This window comes from Pan paniscus, chromosome 18, assembly GCF_029289425.2.
Source record: "Pan paniscus chromosome 18, NHGRI_mPanPan1-v2.0_pri, whole genome shotgun sequence".
Taxonomy (NCBI): Eukaryota; Metazoa; Chordata; class Mammalia; order Primates; family Hominidae; genus Pan; species Pan paniscus.
The window spans coordinates 65604142-65631191 of NC_073267.2; the positions used below are offsets into that span (position 1 = coordinate 65604142).

Consider the following 27050-nt stretch of genomic DNA (forward strand, 5'->3'; position numbering starts at 1 on the left):
CTGTCTCTGAAAATAGAGATAAAATAAAAAAACAAATTAGGAAAGGAGAGTGGCTAGAACAAACCCTGTGGTGTTAGAATTAGAGGCATCATAAAAACTCAAGGATTGTAAGATATATATATATATATAAAATATATATACACACACACAGATGGATACATATATCTGTGTGTACGTATGTATATGCATGCATTTGAATGCATACATATGTTTCCTTGTTCTGTCCACTTTGAGAGAGCCTAGAAAAAGGGACACCAGTAGCAATAAGAATACCTGGTGCCCAAATCTTGGTCTCTAAATAACATTTTCCAGTGAAAAGTACAAGGGCTCCTTGGAGAAGTGGCTGGTTCTAGAGCTGGGACAGGAAAAGTACAAATGAGCCTGGAATATCTTGGGATGACAGAGCGCAAAGAAGTGCTCAGAAAAATGATGGGCCTGTTGAAAGGACACAGAAGCTAACCTGAAGGAGCTCCCCATAGCTAAAGTTCTCAATGGCCAAAGCTGACAATTTGAGTAACAATAAAGATGATAATAATAGTATTGGATTATAATCCATAGAATAAAATAGTCATGAGTCCATGTTGATCTAAATAATTAATTAAATAAATAGAGTATAACCCCATCACAAAAAGATAAACATTAAATGATTCCTCTTATATGCAGTATCTGGAGTAGTCCAATTCATAGAAACAAAAAGTAGAATGGTGGTTTCCAGGGATTAGGGGTTGAAGAAATAGCGAGTTAGTGTTTAATGGGTGTGGATTCTCAGCTGGGGAAGATGAAAAAGTTCTGGAGATGGACGGTGGTGATAGTTGCACAACAATGTGAATGTACTTAATGCCACTGATCCATGCACTTAAAAATGGTTAGAATGACAAATGTTATGTTATACATATTTTACCATAATAAATTTTAACAATATTTAGAAATAAATAATAAACAGGGGGAGGAAATAGCTCTTATAGTAGAATTCTAACTAATAAATACAGAGAAAATAAGGCAAAAATATGAAAATCTCCAGTAGGCAAACATCAGAATACTAATTGCTGCAGCAAGAACTATTGATGGATGCTAAAATTATTGGGCTTATGATAAGAAACAGGATATTTGCATAGAGTCAAAGTCTCTCCCCCAAAGGTACTTACTAATTACAAAGGGGAAGATCATAATTTTTAAGTAGAGAAACTTTGCAGACACCATCTTAGCTATGTGATGAAATTTAACACCACCTCTGGTAAGACATTTTGACATGATTGACACAGCATCAATTCTGTGATACTCCTGCGAAAAGGCATCACCGAAACCCAATCATGACGAAACATCAGACAAACCCAAACTGAGAAACATTCTACAAAATAACTGGTCTACAAATCTTCAGACACATCAAGATCATTAAAGTTAAAAAAATCTTCCATACTGAAGGGGATTAAAAGAGATCTGACAACTAAACACATGTTTCTGAACTGGACCTATTTTCTGTAATGGACATTATTGGGACAATCAGTGAAGCTGTAACAAGATCAGAGGATTAGGTGGTAGTAATATATCAGTGTTAATTTCTTTATTTTGATGATTGTATTGCAATCGTGTAGGAGAAATGTGTACGTTGGAAATATACACTAAAGTATTCTGTGGTAGCAGGGCATCAGATCAGCAACTTACTCTCAAATTGTTTGGGAAAGGGAAGTTACTTGTACATAACTTGCACACATAAATTTCAGAATGTTTCAAAATTAAAACATAATAATTACTATAAAAAGATAGAGGGCCAGAAAAATATAAAAGAATGGGAGAAGCTCCAACATGTGTCTTATGTAATTCCAGAAGCAGAGAATAGAGGAAGGGGCAGAGAGGCACCATCAGGAGAAATAATGGCTGAGAATGGCCAAAAATTTTCCAGGCTGAGGAGTAAAGAAAGACATGAGCCCTCAGACTGAATGTTTATATCAATTGCTGAGATAGAAAAACAAAAATAAATCCACCTCTAAGCATTTCATATTGAAAATTCAGAACAGCAGGGATAAAGAGAAAATCCTAAATACTACCAGGAGGGAAGACAGATTACCTACAAAGAGCCAGTCATTAGACTGAAAGCTTACTTCTCATTGGTAAATTGACACCAGCGGACAGTGGGGAAATAGCTTCCAAGTAATAAGGGAAATAACACGAATTATATATGGAGCAAAACCAGTGTTTTTTTTTTCACTGCAGTAAGTCATGAAAGGATATACTTCAGCAAGAAGAAAAATGAACCCAGAAGGAAGGAGTGGGATATAAGGAGCATAGTTAGCAAATAAATTAACAAAATGTATCGGCATATCTCTTTATGTATTGGTTGTTAATAATAATAACAACTGATTTTGTGCCTTCTAAAACAGGTAAAACTAAATTCTATATAACAATAAAATGGCAGATGAAAGAAGGGACTCTGGATAACTTAAGTTTGGTACCTGGTAAATTCCTTGTTTTGTTCAAAAGAAGAATAGAGAAACTGAAAAAACTATAGACAAAGTAGAAAGCTTACAGTGCATGTTAAACATGTGAAGAAATAAAAAAATAGAATCTAAAGTTTTCAAACCACTGGGGTAGAGGCAAGGGAAAGGATAATAAAAATGTACAAATCCAAAATGAAGGAAGAAAGAGTGAAAAAAGAAGTAGGTAAAAAGCTTGAAAAATAGAAAATAACATAAGATGGTAGAAATAAGCCAAACTATGTCATTAATCATAATCAATGGACACATATTAAACTCAGTTAATCCAGAAAGTTCCCATAACTATGGATAAAAAAGCAAACACCAGTGATGGGCTACTTTCAAGAGACACACCTAAAACAAATACGGAAAGATTGAAAATAAAAAGATGAAAAAATATAGACCAGGCAAATACCAACCCAAAGAATTCTAGTGAGCAATACTAATAGCAGGTTACATGGAATTTAAGGCTAAAAGCATTACCAGAGATAAAGAGCTTCACTTTAAAACAACATTTTAAAGTCTACAAGAAATATAACTATCATTAACTTGTATGCATCTGCTAATACAGCTTAAGCATACCTAAATGAAAAACTGATAGAATTACAAGGAAAATTGGATAAATTCACATTCACAGTGAAAGATTTTAAGACAACTTTCTCAGACAATGATAGATAAATCAGATGAAGAATCAGAAACACAATTAACAAACATGATCTATTGGACATATACATCAAAAGAATACTACCCCCCCAAAATAGAGAATATACATTCTCATATGTATGTGGCATAATTACAAAAATTAATTGCTAAGTAGCAAAGTAAGTCTCAAGAAAATTCAAAAAATCAATAGCATGCAGTTTGCATACTCTGCTTATCACAATCCAATTAAACTAAGACCAACAAGAAAAGAGGGTAAAAATGAAAACACCCCTGTGTTTGGAAATAAAAATTGCATTTTTATACAATCAAGAATTAAAGAGGAAATGATAATGGAATTATAAAAGATTTAGAACTGAATAAACAGTGAAAATGCTCATTTCTGAAAGTGTTCTTTTAAAACTTGTAGTATGCAGCAATGCCAGCTCTGGACTTTTCCCCAACCTATCACCCAACCCACTTACCTGGAGCCAAGGTAATTTCCTTTCTGCCTATCTTCAGAATACAAGAGGGGTAGATATTTTTTCCAATTTAATCACTGCATGGGTCATTTTTCAAGGTCCTGTATTTATCCTGGAGGTCTTTAATCCAATTTTCCACTTTGCTGGGGACCTCAGGTTTGTCTCCTGCTCCCCATTTAAGGTCTATGAAAATTGAAGCTCAAAGGATGAAAACAAGGGGATCTGAGGCTTTCCTCAACTTTCTCTCCAGGTTCACAACTTATTTTAAGATTAAAAAAATATTTTTTATCCAGCATTTTAGAAGTTTCAAATTGGGGGGCTTTCTTGGGATAACTAGTCTACCATTTTGTCCAAAATGGAGTGCCACCCTTAGGCACATTACTTATCCCCTCTGTGTCTTAGTTTCTTCCTCTATAAAATGAGGATAAGAATAAAATCTATTTTATAAGTTTGGTGGGGGTAGTCAATGAGGGACTGCATGAAAGCCCCTGGCACTACTAAGTACTCAATAAATGCTGATTATTAGAGGCAGCAGTTGTAGTGAACTTAATGCCAATAAGGAGAGTATAAAAAAATCAATATTATAGAACAATCTCATCTACGAATATAAATGGGAAATTCCCAAGAAAAGTTAAGCCAATGAAACCCAGCAGGGTATAAAGAGTACAAAATGGCTAGGTAAGTTTATCCCAGGATGCCAAGATAGTTCCTCATTGACATATATATATATGTATATATATGTGTGTGTGTGTATATATATTTGACCATACTAAAAATTATATATGTATATATATATATTTGACCATACTAAATACTAAAATACATATATATTTGACCATACTAAAAATTAAACGAAAATACTACATGACATGATCATCCTAATACATAGTTGACGCATAGAATTTAATCTTCATTCATTATAATTACTCTCATCAAAGTAGGAGTAGCAGAGACCTCCTCAATCTAATAGAGTAACTATAAAACACCAAAAGTAAACCTCAGAAATGCAGATGAATCTGTAGAAGGATTTCCACTGTAGTCACAAAACACAGAAGTCTACTTTCACCATGATTATTCAACATTATACTGGAATTTCTAACCCAGTGCTATCCAATAGAAGTGTACTAAGAGTTAAGAGCTGCATAGGCATTTTTAAATTTTCTAGTAGGCACATTTTAAAAAGTAAAAAGTACCAGGAGAAATTAATCATAATAATTTATTTTATTTAACCTGATGTATCCAAATTATTATCATTTCAACATACAATCAATATCAAAATTATTAATTAGATATTTTACATTATTTTTTCATGTTAAATTTTAAAAATCTGGTGTGTATTTTATACTTCCAGCACAACTCAAAGCAGCTACATTTCAGATGCTCAGTAGGCACATGGGAAAATGTACTGAACTTCATGCGTAGTCAGGGAAAAGCATCAGGTTGGCAAACATTAAAAAGTCTGAGAATGTCAAGTATTGGTAAGAAGGAAGATTCTTATATACTGTTGGTAGAAGCACCCTACCATTTGGAGAACAATATCTAATAAATTTGATGTAGATAATATTCAGTCCAATAATTCCACATCTAGATATATACTTTAGGAAAATTCTTCCCCAAGTGTGTAAATAAATATTTTTCATGGATGTCCTCATAAGCTTTGTTTGTAATAGGAAAAACTACTGGAAACTCTAAATGTCTGTAGGTAGAAGAAGGAAAGAGAAATTGAGGTAAACACACACAAGGGAATAATACACCATAGTTAAAATGAACTAAATGTATATGCACTAAAATGGATCAAGCTCAAAAAAAAGGACAATTTGTGTATTATGATAGAATTTATGTCAAATTTTTAAAATGTATAAAAGCAATCTCTATATATTTTAGGCATATTCTATATCTAGTAAAAATATAAAAGATATAGTGGATGGCTACACAGCATAATAATCATAGTGGTGCTTCTCAGAAAGAACAGAGGGAAGGAAATGAGAATGAGAAAGGATGAGATCAAAGATTTATCAGTAAAATATTACTTTCTTGATTAAAAAATGAAGTAAATATAACATGTCATCTGGAAATTCTATTTGATGGCTACATAAGTATTATACAGTATTGTCCCTAGCACTTTTCTGTATTTTTTAACATTTTCACAATTATAATTATATAATGCTTCTTGCTGTGTATCACGGATGAAAAATTCTTACTTGCTACACAGACTGAGTCTCTTCCATTAAAAGGAAATTTAGAGGAAATGAAGTCCTACACATGAATGATCTGTGTGTATACCAACACATGCATGAATGACAGGTCCAGTCTAGTATCTAGATATTTGACCTGTGTCTAGAAGAGTGTCTGGAACATAGCAGTCCCTTAATCAGCACTGAGTCCATGAATGCATGAAGTGTGTTGCACTGGTGGATGGGACCTTCAAGAGTCAATTTGCACCAAAGGAGGTTTGCCACACTTGTGCTGTGATTAATTAAAAATATACACTTGGTTTTCCAGATAATTCAAAGGATGAAACTGGCCATGGGAAGCAGAATACGATACCTGACCCATATATTGATCTTTGGTCCAACTGGGGTCTTAGCTTTATGGGAGGAGAAAGGGTATCCAGGCTACAGGGGAAGTGACTTTTCCCCATGTTACTGTGAACACAGCAATTCCACTTTGGTAGCCAAGTAACAAACCATGTCACAAGCTGTCATGAGTAGGAGAGAGTTGGAGGAAGGATTTTTCCCTAAGTCCTCAGACACAGCATGGCTTTAGCTCAGCAAGGACTCCAGGAGACTCTGAATTACGGATTTGCCACAGAATGCTGTTATGTATCTCTACTAATGAAGCTCCATGGTAACTTGACCTACCATTATATAGGTTTCCATGTCTCCAGATCAAACCACTTTCCCACATAAAACATGTATGTACCATTAAAGCTGATCTAACAGCAATTTATAGGAAGACAGATGAATAGATGAAAGATAGATTAGATTAAGATAGATGATAGATAGATAGATAGATGATAGATAGATAGATAGATAGATAGATAGATAGATAGATAGATAGGCAGATCTCCTTTTCCCTGTTTAAGAGTTTCACTCTATTAGATAAATTTAGCTGCTAAAGGATTGAACAAATATGCCAAAACTCATGAGAATTCTCTGGTTAAAAAAAGTAAGATCTTCAGGAATGTTTTTGCAATTAACTATGCTCCATGTATAACAAACCTAAATATGAGAATTGGCAACTGGACCTACAGATACTGTAAAGAAGGGGGTGCTGAGCACTTCACATTTTTTTTTTGGCACCAAGTTAAAAGGATCAGAATGTGGTTTCAATTTTGGATGTGCTAATTATGTTTGTCAATTGTGAGCTTTGCTTAATTAATTAGTCATGCAAATTTAACTTGAGTATTTTTTTGCACATCTAAATCATTACTATAGCAATTAAAAAGCTGCTTTGATTAGCTCCTTTCACAGTATGTAGCACAGCATACTCTTGTCAACTTCCTTTTGACAATCTGGCATTTGGGTACTGTTTGGAGAAAATATATTCTATATGTTTGGGGAAAAATAAAAACCAAGGCAGGTAACAAGAGAAGTGGCCCAGCAAAAGATAAGTCAACAACTATTGCCACTATAAAATCAGTGAATACAGACTGGAAATTGTAATAACACATGTTCAGGAGGAATACCCAGGGGTGGAGTGAGAGAGTGCTGAATAAACTAGGGACATGTTTCTTTTGGAAAATTAAGGTGGGGAGACGGTAACAGTCAGAGATAAGTCTTTGACTCACAATCAATGTCAAAACCATAGGAACCAAGCTTGTCTTTGACTGGGAGACCTAGCCTGACTCTCATAATCATGAATAAAAGCTATGGGCAGGGGTCTTCTGCCAAATGAATCTCTCCCCATGGCCATTTCATACACTAATAAGCCCAACTGTCAGGGCCATTGTATGATATTAGGTTGAGTTTCCTCTTAATTGATACATAGGCGTTACCTTCCCTATGAACCACCCGTAGATGCTGTATCACTCTCCTTTCTGCAGAGTGAGAACTTGACACATAGTGGGATTTAATATATTTCCCCCATGCCACGCTGAAAATTAGAAGCAGATTCAAGAACAAATACAGGATTTTAATTTCCCATTCAGAACTATCTGTCAACCAAATCTTCCCATGCTTGCCCCTCACCATTGGCCCTGCAGGCAGGATGATAGCAAGCAACAGCTAATAGGTTATTACATACCCATGATGTTTATAAAACACAGAACCAACAGCAATTATTTAGAGAATATAATGCCATTTCTCATTTTAAAGTCATCCCTAAGGCTAATAACTTTACGTACTTTGTTTGTCTCAAAGGGTCACCAACATCTCTAATAGAATCCAACTGTGGAATAGAAAAAATATTTCATCTAAGAAGTGGATCCTAGCTGTCAAATAAAAAATCGCTGTTGAATGCTGTAAAGTACATTTTTACACCCATGTACAATTTAGAGCTTAGGAACTCATGGAAAAAAATAGAGTTAACATGGATAAAGGGATTTTAAAAGGCGAGAGAGGGAAGAGTTTCTTAAGGAGTCTCCAATGACAAAAATGTGTTCATTTTCTGAGACCTCCAGAATGAATTACTAAGGTATCCTCAAACAAAAGTGGTTTTGCTATTCAGAAATTCATATGTTCTAAATAGAGAAAATTAAAAATTAAAAAGACATGATTTAGATTTTGCAGTTTCTTTGATATCCAAAATCCTACAGTACTCTAAAAAAATTGAAATTAATTTTCAAACTTTTATCAATAAATTTGTCCCCCCAAAATATCCCAAATATGTGTATATGTGGATACATGTACACATATATATGCTGAATATATTAAATTCTCATATATTTAGGGTTTCTCAATAAGACTGATGCTGGATATGAGTCCTGAGATCCGTCCCACATCTTCAGGGATCTCCTTTAGCAATTACACACACACACACACACACACACACACACACACACACACACACTTCAATTTTCTGTCCTTCTGGATCCCTCTCTTGTGCATATTGATAAACTCATGCCTCCCACTTCAGCATTTTCTCAAGCAATCATGCTCTCCCTCCTTCTGCCTTCACAGCCATTCTCCTAAAGGAGATATCTATTCTCACCATCTCCACTTCCTCGCCACTTACTCACTTCTCAGCCCACTGCAATCTGGCTTCCACTGAAACTGATCCTGCTGAAGTCACCCAAGCTTCTCCATTTGCCGAATCAAGTGAAGACTTCCTGGTCTATCTTATAAAGTCTCCCTGAATCAGACACTACTGATCTCTGCCTTCTTGAAACTCTGCCATCGAGATAACGCTCTTCTCTGCTCTCTCTCACTGTCTCTCACTGTCACCCCCGCTCCCTCTTCTCAGTTTCCATCACTGCCTCTTCCTCTTCCAATATCTCCCTAATTGTTGAATGCCCCAGAGGTTCTTCCTTATCCCCCTCTCTTCCTCCTAGATTCCTTATGGCAGATGCATTCATCTAAGCTATAAGCCTGGGACTTATCCTAACACAATGTCATCTTCATCTCCATATTCACCTCAAGTCCTACTGATTTTGTACTTTCATTTTCTGCCCAGCCTCTCTGCTCTTGAGCCTACTGTCCACACTGCAAACAGAGAGAGATTAAGAAGCAAATCTGGTCATATCACTCTCTTGCTTACCACCTTCTAGAGGTTCTCCCTCACCTATTATTGTTGATTTATAAGTTTTTAAAAAAGAAATCTTTAGGCCCGGCACGGTAGCTCACACCTTTAAATCACGGCACTTTGGGAGGTCAAGGCAGGAGGATTGCTGGAGCCCAGGAATGGGAGACCAGCCTGGGCAACACAGTGAGACCTCATTTCTACAAAAAAAATTTAAAAATTAGCCTGGCATGGTGGCGCATGCCTGTAGTCCCAGCTACTTCAGAGGCTGAGGCAGGAGGATTTCCTGAGTCTAGGAGGTCGAAGCTTCCGTGAGCCGTGATTGTGCCACTGCACTCCAGTCTGGGTGGCAGAGCAGGCCCCTGTCTTAAAAAAAAAAAGGAATATTTTTTCTGCACTGGGAGGTAAGCCCTGTGCAGGCTATGCCAGCAAAATGCTTGGCACCAAGTATGTGCTCAATAGACCACTGTTGAGTAAAATGAAATCTTACAATGAAGTCCAACTTGAAGCATGCACACAGTAAAGCTGAGAAGTTCCTATTGAGACAAGGGTAGGAGCAGAATCCTCCCTGCTTACCCTGAACATACCCCACCAGTACCCCCAGGTACCTCTGTGAACCCCCTACTGATCTACAGCATATCTGGAAAACCAGAAACCTATGTGATAAAGTGTAAGCTTCCTAGCATGGGATACAGACCTTTGACAAATTTCACCTACCCTCCAACATCATTTCTGACTGATCTCCGTCTTCACCATTCACTCCAGCCTTGACAGGCTGAATTACTGCCATGCCTGGACATGCAGAGCTTTGCACATGTAGTTATTTTCTGCCTAGAATACTCTAACCCTCCTTGACAGCCTAGAAAACTCCAACTTACTCCTCAAGAGCAGCTCAAAGGTGAAGACTTTCTGATTCCACAAGCAAAATGTATTGCTCCCTTAGTGCCATAAATATACCTCATACATATCTTTATTGTAAGTCTTATCACACTTTATATCAATTTTTGTTTACAGGTTTACTGCCTCTACTGGGCTATGAAGGCACAAACTCTTTCTTATTTATCTCTGAAACCCAGGGATTAGCTAAGTGCCTGGTACCCAGGAGATACTCAATATGTGTTTGTGTAATAAATGCAATTCTACTGGACTGAATCATTTTTTATCTCATACCCTTTTGATAATGTCATTTTGCATGTCACAGTGTCCCATGTTAAAAACTGGCCAGTTAATCTTCTACTATCTATGTTTTAGCAGAAATGAATAGGGATGGAGACTTGTGGATTCAAAGAAATATTTAGAGATAATGCCTTTTTTTATTTTACTTTAAGTTCTGGGATACACGTGCTGAACGTACAGGTTTGTTACATAGGTATACCTGTGCCGTGGTGGTTTGCTGCACCTATCAACCCATCATCTAGGTTTTAAACTCCACATGCATTAGGTATTTGTCCTAATGCTCTCCCTCCCCTTCCCCCACCCCCGACAAGCCCCAGTGTGTAATGTTCCCTTCACTGTGTCCATGTGTTCTCATTGTTCGATTCTTACTTATGAGTGAGAACAATGCTGTTTGGTTTTCTGTTTCTGTGTTAGTTTGCTGAGGATGATGGTTTCCAGCTTCATCCATGTCCCTGCAAAGGACATGAATTCATTCTTTTGTATGGCTGCATAGTATTCCATGGTGTATATGTGCCACATTTTCTTTATCCAGTCTATCATTGATGGGCCTTTGGGTTGGTTCCAAGTCTTTGCTATTGTAAATAGTTCTTGTGAGTCTTTTTAATTGAAATTGAGATGTCTGAGATCTAATGAGTTATTACAACTGTTCTTCTCCTGAGCACTGCTGAAATAATGTCTTGCATCTTAGGTTTTATATAATAAGATAAATAAGATAGGAAAAATATGTGGGTCATATTTGTTCAATATGAAAGAGATCAAAGAGTACAAGATGTGATCCCTTAACAGATTCAGAAGGGGGCCATCTCTTTAATGATATAAAATCAAAAATGAGAAATATCAGATGCAGAAAAGAAAATTTTAGTTAAAGAAAATTTGATAGCAAAATTTAACTCAAGCTATGTAAATGAGACTTCCCAGGGAATGAAAAAAATATCTTCTCATTCTCTCCAGCTGGTCTCCAGAGTCGATGTTTCTACAATAGTTGCATCAGTTTCCTCATGATTCTGAAACATTTGGGTGCTAAATGCAAACCAGAAAATAAAACTCGGTGTGTTGGTCTCCTGGTAGATGATTTTTGTTTTCCACTTCCAGGGCAGTTTTGCAATTACGTAGTGGAGAATCATATTCACCTTTGATATATATGTCTTAATCAGATTATGGTAACAAGTAATTTACTTACCATCTTATTAACCAAAAATATCTGGTATTACTCAAGACTTCTTTCTGTATGTACCAACGTAATATTCTTGATGTTCACAAAGATGGTATTGCAGGATCCTGAAGTACCCTTTAAATCGTGGAAGAGAAATGAAATCCCCTGAGTTTCAAATCCAAGTGTACCTTATTGTTTGTATTCTAATTCCCTGAAAAACTGGGATTCATGTAGAGCATATATGGTTGTTTGTGTGTGTGTATGTACCTGTGTGTGTATGTGTGTAGAATATTTGTTTGTAACACACCCAGTCCACCACCCATAACCCATAATAAAAAACTTACACAAAATCAGTGGTCCTAGCTGGTCACAGTGTCTCACACCTATAATCCCAGATACTCAGTAGGCTGAGGAAGGAGGATCACTTGAGGCCGGGAGTTTGAGACCAGCTTGGACAGCATAGTGAGACCCTACCTCTAAAAAAATTTTAAAAATTAGCTGGGCATGGTGGTGTGCCCCTATCGTCCCAGCTACTTGGAAAGCTGACATAGGAGGATTGCTTCAGCCCAAGAGTTCAAGGGTGCAGTGAGCTATGATTGCACCACTGCACTCCAGCCTGGGAAACAAAGCAAGACCTAATCTCTAAAGAAAATTTTTTTAAATAAATACATAAATCAGTGTTCCTCCAAGTATGTTCTAAAGACCCTTGAAGAACCTGGAGAATTTTTCAGGAGTTACACAAGGCCAAAAGTATATTTATAATAATGCTAAGACATAATTTGTCTTTTTCATTCTCATTCTCTTGCAGATTTGTTTTCCAAAGGCTATATGACATGTGATATTGGAACAGGTTGAATGCAAAAGCACATATGAGAATCCAACAGTATTCTACTAAACTAGACATTAAAGAGATTAGCAAAAATGTAAAACAACGCCACTCTTCTCATTAACAGTTTGTTTTGGGAAATATAGTTATATTTCATTAAAATGTGTGATGTATGCTGAAATGCAGTAGGAGAATTTGAGATTTATTGTGCTTCCTGAATCTAATGATTCATGTCTTCTACCTGTTCTGGAAAATTCTCACCAACTATCTCTTTAAATATTTCTCATATCCCCTCATTCTCTTTCATCCATGTAGAATATCATCAGTACAACATATATGTGTCCTTCAAATGCTCACATATTCAATGTTTTTTATATTTTTCCATTCTTGCAACTCTGTGCTGCACTTTAGGTACTTCCCTCAGATCTTTCCAGTTTGCTAATTCTTTTTACAACTGAATCTAATTTGGTTATTTAAGTATTCCATTGTATTCTAAAATTTGATTATCACTTTTTTATTTTTAGAAGTTCTACTTTATTTTATAAAACCTGTCAGGCCTTGTTTATGTGTGTGTTCTTAGTTACATCTTATTCCTGATACTGTTTCCTTAAACCTTTTAAAAATATAAAACTCATTTTATACTCTCTATCTGATTGCTCGTTATCGGAAGTTCCTGGAAGTCTAATAAAGCTGTTTTTACTGCTTGCATTCATGCATGGGAATCTTTCTTTTGGTATGAAATTTTGGATTGTGAATTTATGTTCAATCAAACCTTTTATCCATGGGAATTGTCTTAGTCTGTTTTCTACTGCTTATCACAGAATAACGAACCTAGATAATTTATAAAGAATAGGATTTATTTATTACAATAATGGAGGCTGGGAAGTTTTAGGTCAGGGGGCCACATCTGCTGAGGGCCTTCTTGCTGGTGGGGACTCTGAAGCGTCCAAAGGTGGTGCAGGGCATCACACGGTAAGGGGACTGAGTATGCTAGCTCAGGTCTCTTTTCTTCTTATAAAGCCACCAGTCCCTCTCCTGTGATAACCCATTAATCCATTAATCCATGAATGGATTCGTCCATTAATGAGGGCAGATCCCTTATGACCCAATCACCTCTTAAAGACCCCACCTCTCAATATGGCCACAATGGGGATTAAATTTCAACAGGAGTTTTGGAGGGAAAAATATTCAAACCATAGCAGAATCTTAGGTAGCCTAGGTTGAAGACATGAGTCTTTGGAGAGGATTTGCATTTGCCTCTGTTAGGCACTCAAGGTGTCCCAAGGTAGTATGTATTAGAACTCCTATCCCACTTGAGGGCAGGCCTGCGGTTATAAATTCTCAGTACATACTTTTCGTTTTTACTCTGTATGCCTAAGCCAAGCCAGACAATTTGCCTTATTATCTCCTTTCGCTCGTTATTTTTTTCTATCCATCTTTTAGTGCTTGAGGGTTCCAGATTCTTGTGAGGGTCTTGGCTCCTCTCTACACCTTGCTGGGTCCAAGGTCTTATCTTCACGTGGCTGTTAAACACCAAGCATCTTGGTTACCTGCAACTATAAATGCCCCAGGGCATCAGTGGCTTCAATGTCTGCTTCCTCCCTTGGTTTTCAGCTTCTTCATTTTTTGATCCCTGGGGATTTGCCTTACTTTTTTGCAAGCCTAGTTCTATACATGAGATATTTGTTACATATTTTTTAATATTTTAGGTGTCTTTTTAGGGGGATTTTCAGGTTATCTTGTTTGCCCATATTGCCCAGGAATATAAACTGATACAACATTTCTGAAAGATGAAATGCATACACCATGCAACCAAGCAATTCTACATAAAGAAATTTATCCTTTGCATGGAAATTTGGCAATATCTATCAAAATTTAAAATGTACATAACTTTTAATCCAGCAAGTCTACTTTCTAGAAATTTATCCTACATATATACTCACACTTAAACAAAATGCCATATGAATAATGTTATTTGTTGCAGCAGGCTTTGTGAAAGAATGGAAATTGTAAACAAGCCAAATGTCCATCATTAGAAGACTAGCTGAGTAAATTAAACTACTTCCCACAATATTCTGCAATTGTTAAAAAGAATGAAAAAGTTCCATATGACCTGATATGGAAAGATGTTCATGGTGTAAGTTGCATGACTTCTTTATGTAAAAAATATAAAATATGATAAGATGTGCTCGTATAGTCATTAAAAGCTGAAAAAATACACAATGGTTAAGGTAGTTTCCTACAGGGATCAGGATTGAGCCATTGTTATATGAAACACTGCATATAAATGAGAAATTTGCTAACTTGAAATTACTTTTACCCATTTATTAATGGGTAAAAAGTACTTTACTGCTATATTAGTAGTAGTAGTGTTACTAAAGGCATTTAAAAATAAAGTCCTTCTCCCCAAACTGTTCTGCAACTCTTATCATCTACTACCTGCCTGTCATTCCTTACTTGTCATTTAACCTACCTGTCCTCTGCCGACTTTACTAGGACATTCATTACCTAACGCTCTAAATATAATTTTATAGACTGAAATAGATAGATTTCATACTTCCATCTGCCCTGAGAAGGAATGGTTTACAGTGTACATAAAGGAGTTATATTATAAATGCCACACCAACCACTACAGAGGGAAAGGAAGGGCTCGCTGAGAATTAACTGAAAAGCCAGGCCTATTGCTTTGGCTATGTCACAGTTTAATCAGCAGGAGAGACTGATTTCAACATCTGAGCCTAGCTGTAGCTTCTGGCTGGAACTCTTGAATTTTCAATGAGCTGCTTAATTTCCAAGGACTAGAAGCTGAGTTAGGCATTTATACAGCTGGGAACATCTTCTGGCATGAGGTTGAAGGTTTTCTTTTGAACATCTTCATTCCTTCATATGATGAATTCCTGGAGATGACAGTGCACAGCTTGAGTTATTTAATTTCCCATTAGATTTAGATGTGCAAATATGACAAAGCCCATGTAATTTCACCTAGCCTTTCACATACTAAATTGCAACTCTCTTTACTTCATTCTCTTTGAAATAGGCTTCATATTAGTGCTGTGATGAAAGCCAGCCCAGATATTATTCTACATTTTGGATTATAATTTTCACCATATCATAATGTTAGGGCATAAGTTATTTCAGATATCTTTGTAGTAATTGGTTGCTTTGTAGATATGGACTTTTTTTGTGTTTGTTTGAAAAAATGAAGGAAAAGATCAGAAGAAGAGAGAAATTTTCCTTTTAGAAAAATAATTATTTCCTTTTTGAGTTTGTATTCCCATCAAAGTCCGTAAGAGTTGACATTGAGCTCTTTGGGAAATGTAGATACACATAAATAGAAATAGCAAAGATGGCAGTTTCTGAAATAATGTAATCTAGAGGCACCAGAAGGGAATATTTCTTGACTATTGGTACCCCAAAGTATCTTTCATAACAGCCCTCTTCAATGCCATGAGTCTCCTCATTCTTTGTATTTCTCAATCCTCTAATAAAACGCAAACATTTTAGAAAAGGCGATCTTTAGAGGCCATGTTCAGTCACTAAATTCTATATCCATCATATCATTTTCCAGCGTGAGAAGCTGAGAAGAACTTAAACACAAGATAGGTAACAAGAAGATAGCAGACAGGTATGACAGGGAGGTCTGTTGGGGAGGCGAAGGAGGAAGGACATTTAGCAATAATGGACTGATACCTATGCATTGAAAAGGTGTTTCACTGGAAAAACAGTGAAAATAGAGGTACAAAATAATAGTATCCATCTATTTAATTTCCTAAATATGGCCAAAGGTATAGTTCAACTGGAAATCACACTGGGAATAAAAACAAATGTGTTTAGTAAAGAAGGTTAGGATTCCAATTCTGCACATACGATGCTCTAAATAAATATGAAACTGTTTCTTAACACCACACGCATATGACTTCTGGGTAAAATATTTACCCTCCCAAAATTTAACAAATAGCTAAGCTTAAAAGAAAGTGAGAATTCCCCAGGTGATGGGAATACAATGGGAACATAAAGCCAGGGCAGTAGGGGAGTGCATGGGGAGGCGATTTCAAACCTAGGAACAGGTCCTAGAGCCTGGGAGCTGGGATTCCACCACCCACACAAGCCAAGAAATGCTGCTTCAGGATAGAACAGGCTTGTCCAACCCATGTCTTGCAGGCCACATGCGGCCCAGGAAGGCTATGAATGCAGCCCAGCACAAATTTGTAAACTTTCTTAAAACATTATGAGACATTTTTGTGATTTTTTTTCAGCTCTTCAGCTATCGTTAGTGTTAGTATATTTTATGTGTGACCCAAGACAATTCTTCTTCTTCTAATGTGGCCCAGGGAAGCCAAAAGATTGGACACCTATGGGGTAGAAGGAGGAGAGGAGCTGGAACTGAGGCTTCCATATAAAACAAAGGCCCTTGAAGGGCTGCTCAGACTGGCAATTATCTGCTGTCAACTATGAAAACTCCACCCACCAGCTCAGCAAAGCAGTAAAGCAGTTTTTACCTGCCTGAAACGTTGATTAGAGAGAATGCCGCTGTGAGACAGCAAGCCATTCAGATACCCTGGCTAAAAGAACTACCTAAGGATGTACTTCAGGAAAAAACAGAATTGAACCCAGAGCAAAGATGAAGTGTGAGAAACAATGAGGAGGTAAGAAACTGGTAAAACACCAACAACAAAATCATTAAGATATGTCTCATTTCATGGATATTAAAACAAGAAAGAACTTCAATACTAGACACGTAAGACTCGGGTTGGATTTCCAAATAAAATCCAGCTATATGCTAATTCTAAGAGCTACAGTTAAACCAGAATGACACAGAAAGTTTAAGAATAAATGATGGGGAAATTTGCATCAGAAAAAATGCTAACCAAAGTACATTTATATTAATATCAAGCAGAAAAAAACCCTAAAGAAAAAACAGTACAGTATCATTAGGAATACATAATGGTAAAAGAGTAATTTACTGAAAGTCATAATAATTCTGAACTTATATAAATTTAGCAACACAGCCCCAAAATATATGCAAGGAAAACAGAATTAAAAAGATAAAGGGAAAGATCCACAACCATATTAGATTTTCTTAACATGCCATTCTTCATGACAGATAGATCAAAAGACCAGAAATAAGTGAGACTATAAATGATTTGATAACCCAATTAAGAGACTTGATGCAATGACAATAATTATATAGAATACTACATCCAGCATTTTGAGAACTAATGTTTTTTTCAAGCAAAAATGGAACACATATTAGAACAAAGAAAAATTTTAAAAACTACCAAATAAAATATCCCACAAACCAAGATGTCTACTCAAAATATAGTAAATTTAGGAATCAATAACAAAGCATTATCTAAGAATTTTTCATTTGGAAAATTTTAATGCATTTCTAAATAATCTATGAGTCAAAGAAGAAATCTCAATAAAAATTATAAAATATTTAGTACTGATCCACAAAGAAAACCCTATATTTCAAAATGTGTGCAGCTAAATGAACTAATCCTAAAATTGAAAATTAATGATGTAGGCAACTCAAGATATTAGGAGAAAGTTGATGAAATGAAAAAATAAACATCAGAGCAGAAGTTAATGAAATGAGAAACAACAGAAACAAATCTTAAAGTTGCTTTTTAAAAGAAATTAACTATTTTGTAATCAGGGCTAATCATGGGGGAAAAACACAAAGCATAAACAAAACAGATCTGAAAGTAAAGGGTGACATAATTACAGATAGAATAGACATTTTTTTTAAATCACAAGAGAACAGGCTGAGTAACTTGATACCCATAACTGGAAACATAAAAATTGAACCATTCTCTAGAAAAATATAACTTACCAAAACAGACTCATGACAAATTGAAAAGTTGAACAGATCTATATCCATTAAAGAATTGGAATTGATCATTAAAAATCTATATCATCCTCTATAAATAAAAATCACACCATGCTGGATGGTTTTATTGGAGAACATGTCAAACTTCCAACAATCATCATTTTAAAGTTTTTCAGAGAGTACGTAAACACGGCAACTTCACTAACTGATTTTAATAAGACTGACATAACTTGGCACCACAACTGAAAAAGTACAGTATTAGAAAGGAAATTTGGCCAGGTGCAGTGGCTCACACCTGTAATCCCAGCACTTTGGGAGGCCGAGGCAGGGGGATTGTTTGAGCCGAGGAGTTCAAGAGAAGCCTGGGCAACATGGAAAAACCCTGACTCTACAAAAAATACAAAAGTTAGCTGGGTGTGGTGGCAGGTGCCTGTAATCCCACCTACTCAGGAGGCTGAGTTGGGAGGATTGCTTGAGCCCAGGAGTTTGAGGCTTCAGTGAGCTGTGATTGTGCCACTGCACTCCAGTCTGGGCGACAGAGTAAGACACTGTCTCAAAAAAAAAAAAAGGAAATTTGTAGCTCATTTATGAACATATTTGCAAAAGTGCTAAATAAGATATTACCAGACCAAAGCCAAAAATTTATACTTAAAAAAAAAAAGTATCATTACCAAGTAGAATTTATCCCAAGGATTCAAGGCTGCTCTAACATTAGAAAATATTTTAATGTAATTTAACACATTTATAAAGGAAAAAACATTATCTTATTGCATGTACAAAAGGTATTATTAAATGTATACATATTTATAATTTTTTAAACCCTCAGAAAATCAAGAATAAAAGGAAATTTCCTAAACCTGACAAAAGCATATTTTAAAACCCTATAGAAAATATCATCCTAATGAAACTTTATTAGCACTTCCTTCAAGACAAGAAAGAAGAGAAAAAAATGTTTGCCATCAGCACAACTATTCAACAATGTGCTGATAGTCTTAGCCAGTGGAATAAGACAGAAAAATAAATAAATAAAACTTAAAATAATAACAAAGTAATCATTGCTTTGTAGGTAGTTCCAAACTATTTTTAAGGCCTTTAGCTAATTTTGACATTTCTGCACAAAGTCTACCTTTCTAAACTAGAATCCCAAAAACTACAATTTCCAGACTCAGGTTCCTTGGCTGTTAGGTGTAGATTTGTAATTTTGATTTTCCCACCAGAGGCACCTACTGGAGGCTTTGATCCAGAACTGGGTTGTAAGTCAGATGTTGTTACAATTATTAAAAACACTCCCTTTCAGACTCAAAAGAGTTCAGAGATGAACAATAAATTGTGCATTTGCTCCATCACATAGGCAAAAAGGCAACATGTAGAGATATATTTGACTGATAGAAATCATGACAGAAGCAGCATGGATCTGGAACTCTTAGCAGTGGAAGCCTGGATTTAGCAGCTTCTATATTATGGCAAAGGATGTGTAGTCCTGGAGCCAGCAACCTGAGCAACCTGTGTTTTAATAAGCATTGAAGGTGATTCTGATGCACGCCTAAGTTTGAGAACTACTGCTCTAGAGAAATTCTTGCCCATGTGTACAAGAATAAATATATAAGGATGTTTACTACAGCACTATTTGTAATACAAAAATAAGTGGAAACAACTTTAGCATCATCAGTAAGGGAACGGAATTAAGTAAAGTGGCTTAGTTTTACAATAGATTCTATATAGTTCTAGTTCAAATGAATGAACTAGATCTCCACAGATAAATTTCAAAAATCTAATGCTGAATGGTAAAAGCAAATTGCAAAAGGATATATATGGCATGATAACACTTATTTAAAATTTTGAAACACATAACACCAGAGGTCATATATTTACAATAATTACATGTGCTTTTTTAAAACACAAAAACATTGAGGGGATCACACATACCAATTTCAAGACGGTAGTTACTTCTCAGAAGGAAGGGGAAAAATGGCTTGGGATAATTCATAGGGAAAATATGGTAGCATTTTGGATAACAGATTCATGAGTTTTTGTCATATTCTCTATACTTTTCTTCATATTTGAAAAATCATAAGTTAAATGGTAAGATACATGTTTGTTCTTTAAGTTCACTTTCACTTGGTAAATTTGGCAGATAAAATGGTTTTAGAAAACATCCAGTAATGTTGCAGTGTTTCATTTCCAGAGGCCTATTGCCAGATAGAAACTCAGTCTACAATCAAAGGTGAATACTGTAAACACCTCAGTAAATATATATTTTTCAGTTCAGTTTATATTCAACTAAATCCCTGGAATTGCTGGCAGTCATCAACATAGGGAGGACGAAATATATCAATCCCAAATGAAAACTACAGGAGTAACACATCTTCAGGACTGTCTATATATGAAATAATGAGATCTAATGTTCCTTAAATGAGGAGTCTGGGTAAATCTCTTTGTAAAATAAATAATTGTTTTTGACCCTATTTGTAAGTTCCCAGTTTCAAATGTTTTATTTTCTTGATATGTTACATACCTATAAAAGTTCAAAAGTAGAGAACTCAGTTTTCCAGCATTGTTAACCTTCCACAATACTGAAAGAGTAACTCAAGCATGCTTTGGAGGAACAGAGTTGAAACCTGAGACTAATCTATCTACCCATCTATTTGCTCATATATCTACTATTTTTTTCCATCCATCTGATGCTCAGGTAATCCTCTGAGATGGCTTTCACATGTCCATTCCAGACTGTTCCAGCATTTTGCATTCAAGTGAAAATCCATGACTGTTAATTTATAAATACTGCATTGACAAATGACAGGTAAGAAATAATGATTTGGGCCGGGCGCGGTGGCTCACGCCTGTAATCCCAGCACTTTGGGAGGCCGAGGCGGGCGGATCACGAGGTCAGGAGATCGAGACCATCCTGGCTAGCACGGTGAAACCCCGTCTCTACTAAAAATACAAAAAATTAGCCGGGCGTGATGGCGGGCGCCTGTGGTCCCAGCTACTCGGGAGGCTGAGGCAGGAGAATGGCGTGAACCCGGGAGGCGGAGCTTGCAGTGAGCCGAGATCGCGCCACTGCACTCCAGCCTGGGCGACAGAGCGAGACTCCGTCTCAAAAAAAAAAAAAAAAAGAAATAATGATTTGTAAGAATTGCATTATGTCTAGGATTTTATTAATCTTAAAAAAATCAACTTAGAATTTCTACTAGGTAACATTAAAATGTATCTGTATACTTACTAAGAACCAGGTTAAAAACAAAAATAAATAAAGTATCACCCATGTGAACTTAATAGCACAAAAGTATTTTTACTAATTTTATGTGTATTAAAATTTTATGTATTGCTAATATTTAGCTATTAATACCTACTCAAATATATCAATATTTTGAAGAAATGCAAAAGCTGCTAAAGTGTTAAGAACTCTGAGAAATTGTAGGAAAAATGCAAATGAGACATCAGAGAAGAGCTCACAAAGACTAGGAGATTGAAATGGAGCCTTAGGAAAAAAGAAGTCAGAGAAGGAAGAAGAAAGGGAGCTTCTGAAAACGAGAAGAGTAACGTGCTGAAGGGCTCATCAAAGAAAAGTCCCAGATACAAATGCTTCACTAGCTGTAAACGATGAGGACCAGTTTATCATGTAAAATGAGAATACTAACCTGCAGACTACATTTCATGGTACTGGGAACCAAAGGTAAGTGCATGAAATAAATATATTAAATGTCACAGTGGGATATTTCACTGAAACCTCCACTCAGTTATGAGAGCTATTTTTATTACACACACAAGAAGCAAAAAAATGTGAAACAATTTATATACAAGAGGGCACAAAGATGGAATCACTGTCTGTATTTAACAATAAACCATGTGACTATTTTGAGTTTAACAATCATACCAGTTAAGTGTTGTATCAAAGATAGCTGATTGTTTATCATGAAATATAAATAAATATGAATAAAATGTGTTGCTATTTTATGAATAACAAAAACTGCTAGAACTACATATGTTCAGTAGTTTATGTCACTAATCTCTGGAGATATCAAAAATCATAATGCAAACTTCCACAAAGTATCACAGATTTGAGGCATAAACAGAGCTTCCCAAAACTTAAAGTAGAAAGAAGATGGTATCATCACAAGCTTAAAATCAATGTCTATTAGTAGTTGCTTTTCAGCCCTAAACAGATTCATGTCAGCTTCACTGAGGATATTGACTATGGCGTAACCTCATAGGTTTGACTACGTAAAAACCTCATCTCCCTGAGTTTCTTCCAAAAGTAGATGAGAAGCAAATGTGAGAAGCCTTGAACCAAGTGAAATATTAATTAGGTTCATGTACAGTTTGAAGTGTTTTGGGTTTGCTTGCTTTTGTTTTTTGCTAGTGTAAGCCTTTAAATACATACACATTTGTTTCTAAACAAACTGATTTATTAGGTGAATTTTAGGTTTTATTTTTGTTGGAGAGATAATGTTATTAGAAAAAAAAACACAAAAAAGTTGAGGTTACATTCCACTCCCCAGAGGCAAACATTTTCAAATATTTTAGCTGTTTCTCTTTGTGGTTATCTTCATATTTCTAAATAATATGTTTAAACTTCTGTATCTTGATTCATCAATTCTGGGTGTTCAACTATTGACTTACCATATCATTTTTCACTTACATCCATTTCCTATCCCCATTTTTTCCAACACAAATATATCTATTTTCTTTTTTAGTTAAAGCAATATTCGATTTGTATTTACTGGATATTTAAATATCACTCAGTGCTGAGTTAAGTTGTTAACTATGATTACTTCTCCTTTTTGTGCAACTGGTTTTTTTTTTTTTGAGTCAATAATTGTTCCTCCTTAAAATTTGCTGAGACTTCTAGACCCTACCATACCCATTAATAGCAATTCAATTCAACTTTCCACATGGTAAAACCAATCAGAAGATTATTTTGCCCTAGAGCCCTCCATCCCCCACTTCCAGTTGGGACTGGTTGCTCTCTAGGCCTAATGTATAGCTGTCATCCTGGGGTTTTCCTTCAGCATCATCCTGAGAATTCTCTACACACCTTTTTTGCTTCCTGAATCTCATGCCTCCTTTTTGTTGTTTAGTCCCTCATTGTGGTGGAGCGCATCATTCTTTAGCTTCCTGAGAAAAGACAAATGGATAAGGAAGGGAGCTGAGGGGTGTCACCATTCAAAATGCACATTTTAACTGAACCCTCCTATTTCCAGTCCAACATGTCACTCCCTTTCCTTCTTCCTCCGTTTTTAACCTCTTCATGATAGGCTCTGAAATAAAAATTATTTCAGGGAAAGTAATTGTCAAAACTAAAATATATTTCATTTGCAACAGACAGGATTTGTTCTAGGAAAAATGAATTTATAGGTCCAAAGCTTGGAGTAGTCAGAGTAAAGGGGTCTTTACCATAAGTCATAAAGTAGGTAGGTTATAAGTTATGAAGTAAGGGCATTTCCCAATACAAAGGGTGAAAGTAAAAGCCCTTTCTGAGCTCCAGGAGGGCATCTTTGGGCGGGGGGACCAAAAAAAAAAAAAAAAAGAGAGAAGAGAAAACAAACAAACAAACAAAAAAAACAAGAGAGTAAAAGAATGGAGACACAACAAGAGCCTACTTTCCCCCCTGCCATCTTGGAATCAAAATCTCAGGGAATGATAGAGACTCACAGACAGGCATTACAAAACAAGTGGGCATGCTCGTGCTCCACTTCTCAGAGCATAGCCCAGGAAGCGGCAATACAGCAGAGTGGCAAGGCAAAACGTGTTGAGAGGAAGACAGTGTCATGGCAGGATGTCACTACATGATACTTATGGCTATGGATCCCAGTTACACCCAGAAGATGCCAACACACAATGCTCAAGGTAGAAGGGAAGCCAGCTGGACTGCTTTACTGCAATTGCGGGTCAGAACAGAAAAACCAGATACTCTTCCCCAGGAAGTATCAGAAACCACCTAGGAACTCAGATCGTCCTGTAGGTACTCAGGAAGACACAACAGGGAAGTGTGCCTGATTTGTTGGTCAGTGTTGTGAAGGCGTGGTGAGCTCTTCCAGGCTGACGACACATAGCTGACGTGGCTGAGGATGTAGAAGCTGAGTATGATACAAGACTGTCCATGAAGGGCCATTTTCCTGTTCAGATGATCCCTTTTTATTCTACCTCACTGAAGTGAAACTGAGTTATTCTAGAACACAGTGGACCAAGAGCAAAACTGTCAGCAGGACTCAGGCAAACAAACTCCTGGCATCCTCCTCAATAAGTCAGATACACATTCTCTTTTTCCAGAGCCCATATGAAAGGTCTGAGACTCTGAGTGTGGCACCTATTAATTATCTGGTAGCAGAAAAAACAGTTGGACTGAAGCTTGCAAGGGTGGGTATTAATCCCATTCTCTCAATAACTATCTCTACGACCTTGAACCAGTCACATCTCTTCTCTCAGCTTCAGTTAGCTCATCTGTAATTGAAGGAGTTGAACTGTGCCTTTGTCCTATGGGTCATCTGAGCATTTAAGCAGGAAAAGCAGCTAAACATTTTTAGGCGGGTGACAGGGATAAAAATTAGATTTCAACCACACTGTAGTTAATATTAAATGGCTACCTAATCAGACCTCTCTTCCAAATTAATCTGTAATGATTTCGATTGTAACTTACAGTTTGTGAAGTGCTTGCTTCTATATTTTTCTCCCATCAACCAATGTGAGGTAAGTAGGGCAGGCATTTTTATCTCCATTATTTTCCTCCTCAGGGTAATGTACAATTCTCACTCTAGGATTCCCATAGTCTACAGCAGCAATTCTCCAAGCATGGTCATAGGCCACTTGCATAAAGTCTCTGAAGGACACCTATTACAAATTCCTCTTCCTGGACTCTATTCCAGACCCACTAAATCAGAATCTCTAAGGCTGAGGCCCTGAGATTTGTTTGCATTTTTGACATAACATCTCCATGTGGTTTTTATATAAACTAAATTTGCAAATCACTAGTTTAAAAAAATATATTTGGGGGTACAAGTGCAGGTTCCTTGCATGCATATATTGTATGGTGATGAAGTCTGGGCTTTTAGTGCACCCATCACCTGATTAGTGAACCCAATAGGTAGTCTTTCAATCCTCATACCCCTCCCACCTGCCCACTGTTTAGAGTCTCCAGTGTGTAAAGGGAGCTAACATTTGAGGCCCTATTATGTGTCAGGCACTATCCTGGCTGCTTCATATGTGCTCTTTCATTCAATATGCATAACAACTCAATAAAGTGCATATATATAAATATAATACTATATATGCATAGATAGTTTGTCAATAAACTATTTTGGAGTACTTTTATATTTATGGAAAAGTTGCAAAGACAGCAGTGATAACACACCCCTCACCCAGTTTCATTGCTCCTATTGTTATTACCTTATGTTACCTTGGTTAGTTTGTCAAAATTAAAAAATCAGCACAACATTGGTACATTACTGTCAATTAAACTGTCAATTTTATTCAAATTTCACCAGCTTTTTCATTAATGTATTTTTGTATGTTCTATAATCTAGTCCAGGATACCACATTACTTTAGTTGTCCTGTCTCCTTTGTCTCCTCTGATCTGTGACAGTTTCTCATTCTTTTCTTGTTTTTCATCACCTTGACAGTTTTTAGGAGTCCTGGTCAAAGTAGCACAAAATAGTAGAATGTTCCTTATGTTTGGTTTGTCTGATGGTTTTCTCATGACTAGGCTGGGGTTATGGGTTTTTAGAGAGAATACAACAACGGGAAAGTGTCTTTCTCATCACCTAATTATCAAGGGGTACATAATATCTATATGATATCACTTGGTGATGTTAATAAAGTCTATGCTTGTAATCCCAATTCAACCAAATAGGAAACAAGTTTATCGGTCGGAGCCAAGATGGCCAAATAGGAACAGCTCCAGTCTACAGCTCCCAGCGTGAGTGAAGCAGAAGATGGGTGATTTCTGCATTTCCATCTGAGGTACCAGGTTCATCTCACTGGGGAGTGCCAGACAGTGGGCGCAGGTCAGTGGGTGCGTGCACCGTGCGCAAGCCGAAGCAGGGCAAGGCATTGCCTCACTCGGGAAGCACAAGGGGTCAGGGAGTTCCCTTTCTAGTCAAAGAAAGGGGTGACGGACTGCACCTGGAAAATCGGGTCACTCCCACCCTAATACTGCACTTTTCTGACAGGCTTGGGAAACAGCACACCAGGAGATTATATCCCGCACATGGCTCGGAGGGTCCTATGCCCACGGACTCTCGCTGATTGTTAGCACAGCAGTCTGAGATCAAACTGCAAGGTGGCAGCGAGGCTGGGGGAGGGGCGCCCACCATTGCCCAGGTTTGCTTAGGTAAACAAAGCAGCTGGGAAGCTCAAACTGGGTGGAGCCCACCACAGCTCAAGGAGGCCTGCCTGACTCTGTAGGCTCCACCTCTGGGGGCAGGGCACAGACAAACAAAAAGACAGCAGTAACCTCTGCAGACTTAAATGTCCCTCTCTGACAGCTTTGAAGAGAGCAGTGATTTTCCCAGCATGCAGCTGGAGATCTGAGAACAGGCAGACTGCCTCCTCAAGTGGGTCCCTGACCCCTGACCCCCGAGCAGCCTAACTGGGAGGCACCCCCCAGTAGGGGCAGACTGACACCTCACACGGCCGGGTACTCCTCTGAGACAAAACTTCAGAGGAACGATCAGACAGCAGCATTTGCAGTTCATGAAAATCTGCTGTTCTGCAGCCACTGCTGCTGGTACCCAAGCAAACAGGGTCTGGAGTGGACCTCTAGCAAACTCCAACAGACCTGCAGCTGAGGGT

The 27050-nt window shown here is 36.9% G+C and overlaps 1 protein-coding gene across 7 annotated transcripts in view; it reads right to left on the minus strand.

Annotated features, from left to right (window-relative positions):
• Positions 1 to 27050, minus strand: part of LOC100992578 (uncharacterized) — a 214537-nt gene that overhangs the window by 147892 nt on the left and 39595 nt on the right. The window contains exon 2 of one of the 7 annotated variants that reach the window (XM_034940207.3): positions 23298 to 23377. The exons of the other annotated variants lie outside the window; for them this stretch is intronic. The gene's annotated coding sequence lies outside the window, so the exon portion shown is untranslated. The remainder of the gene's footprint in view (positions 1 to 23297; positions 23378 to 27050) is intronic. 7 annotated transcript variants of the gene reach the window in all.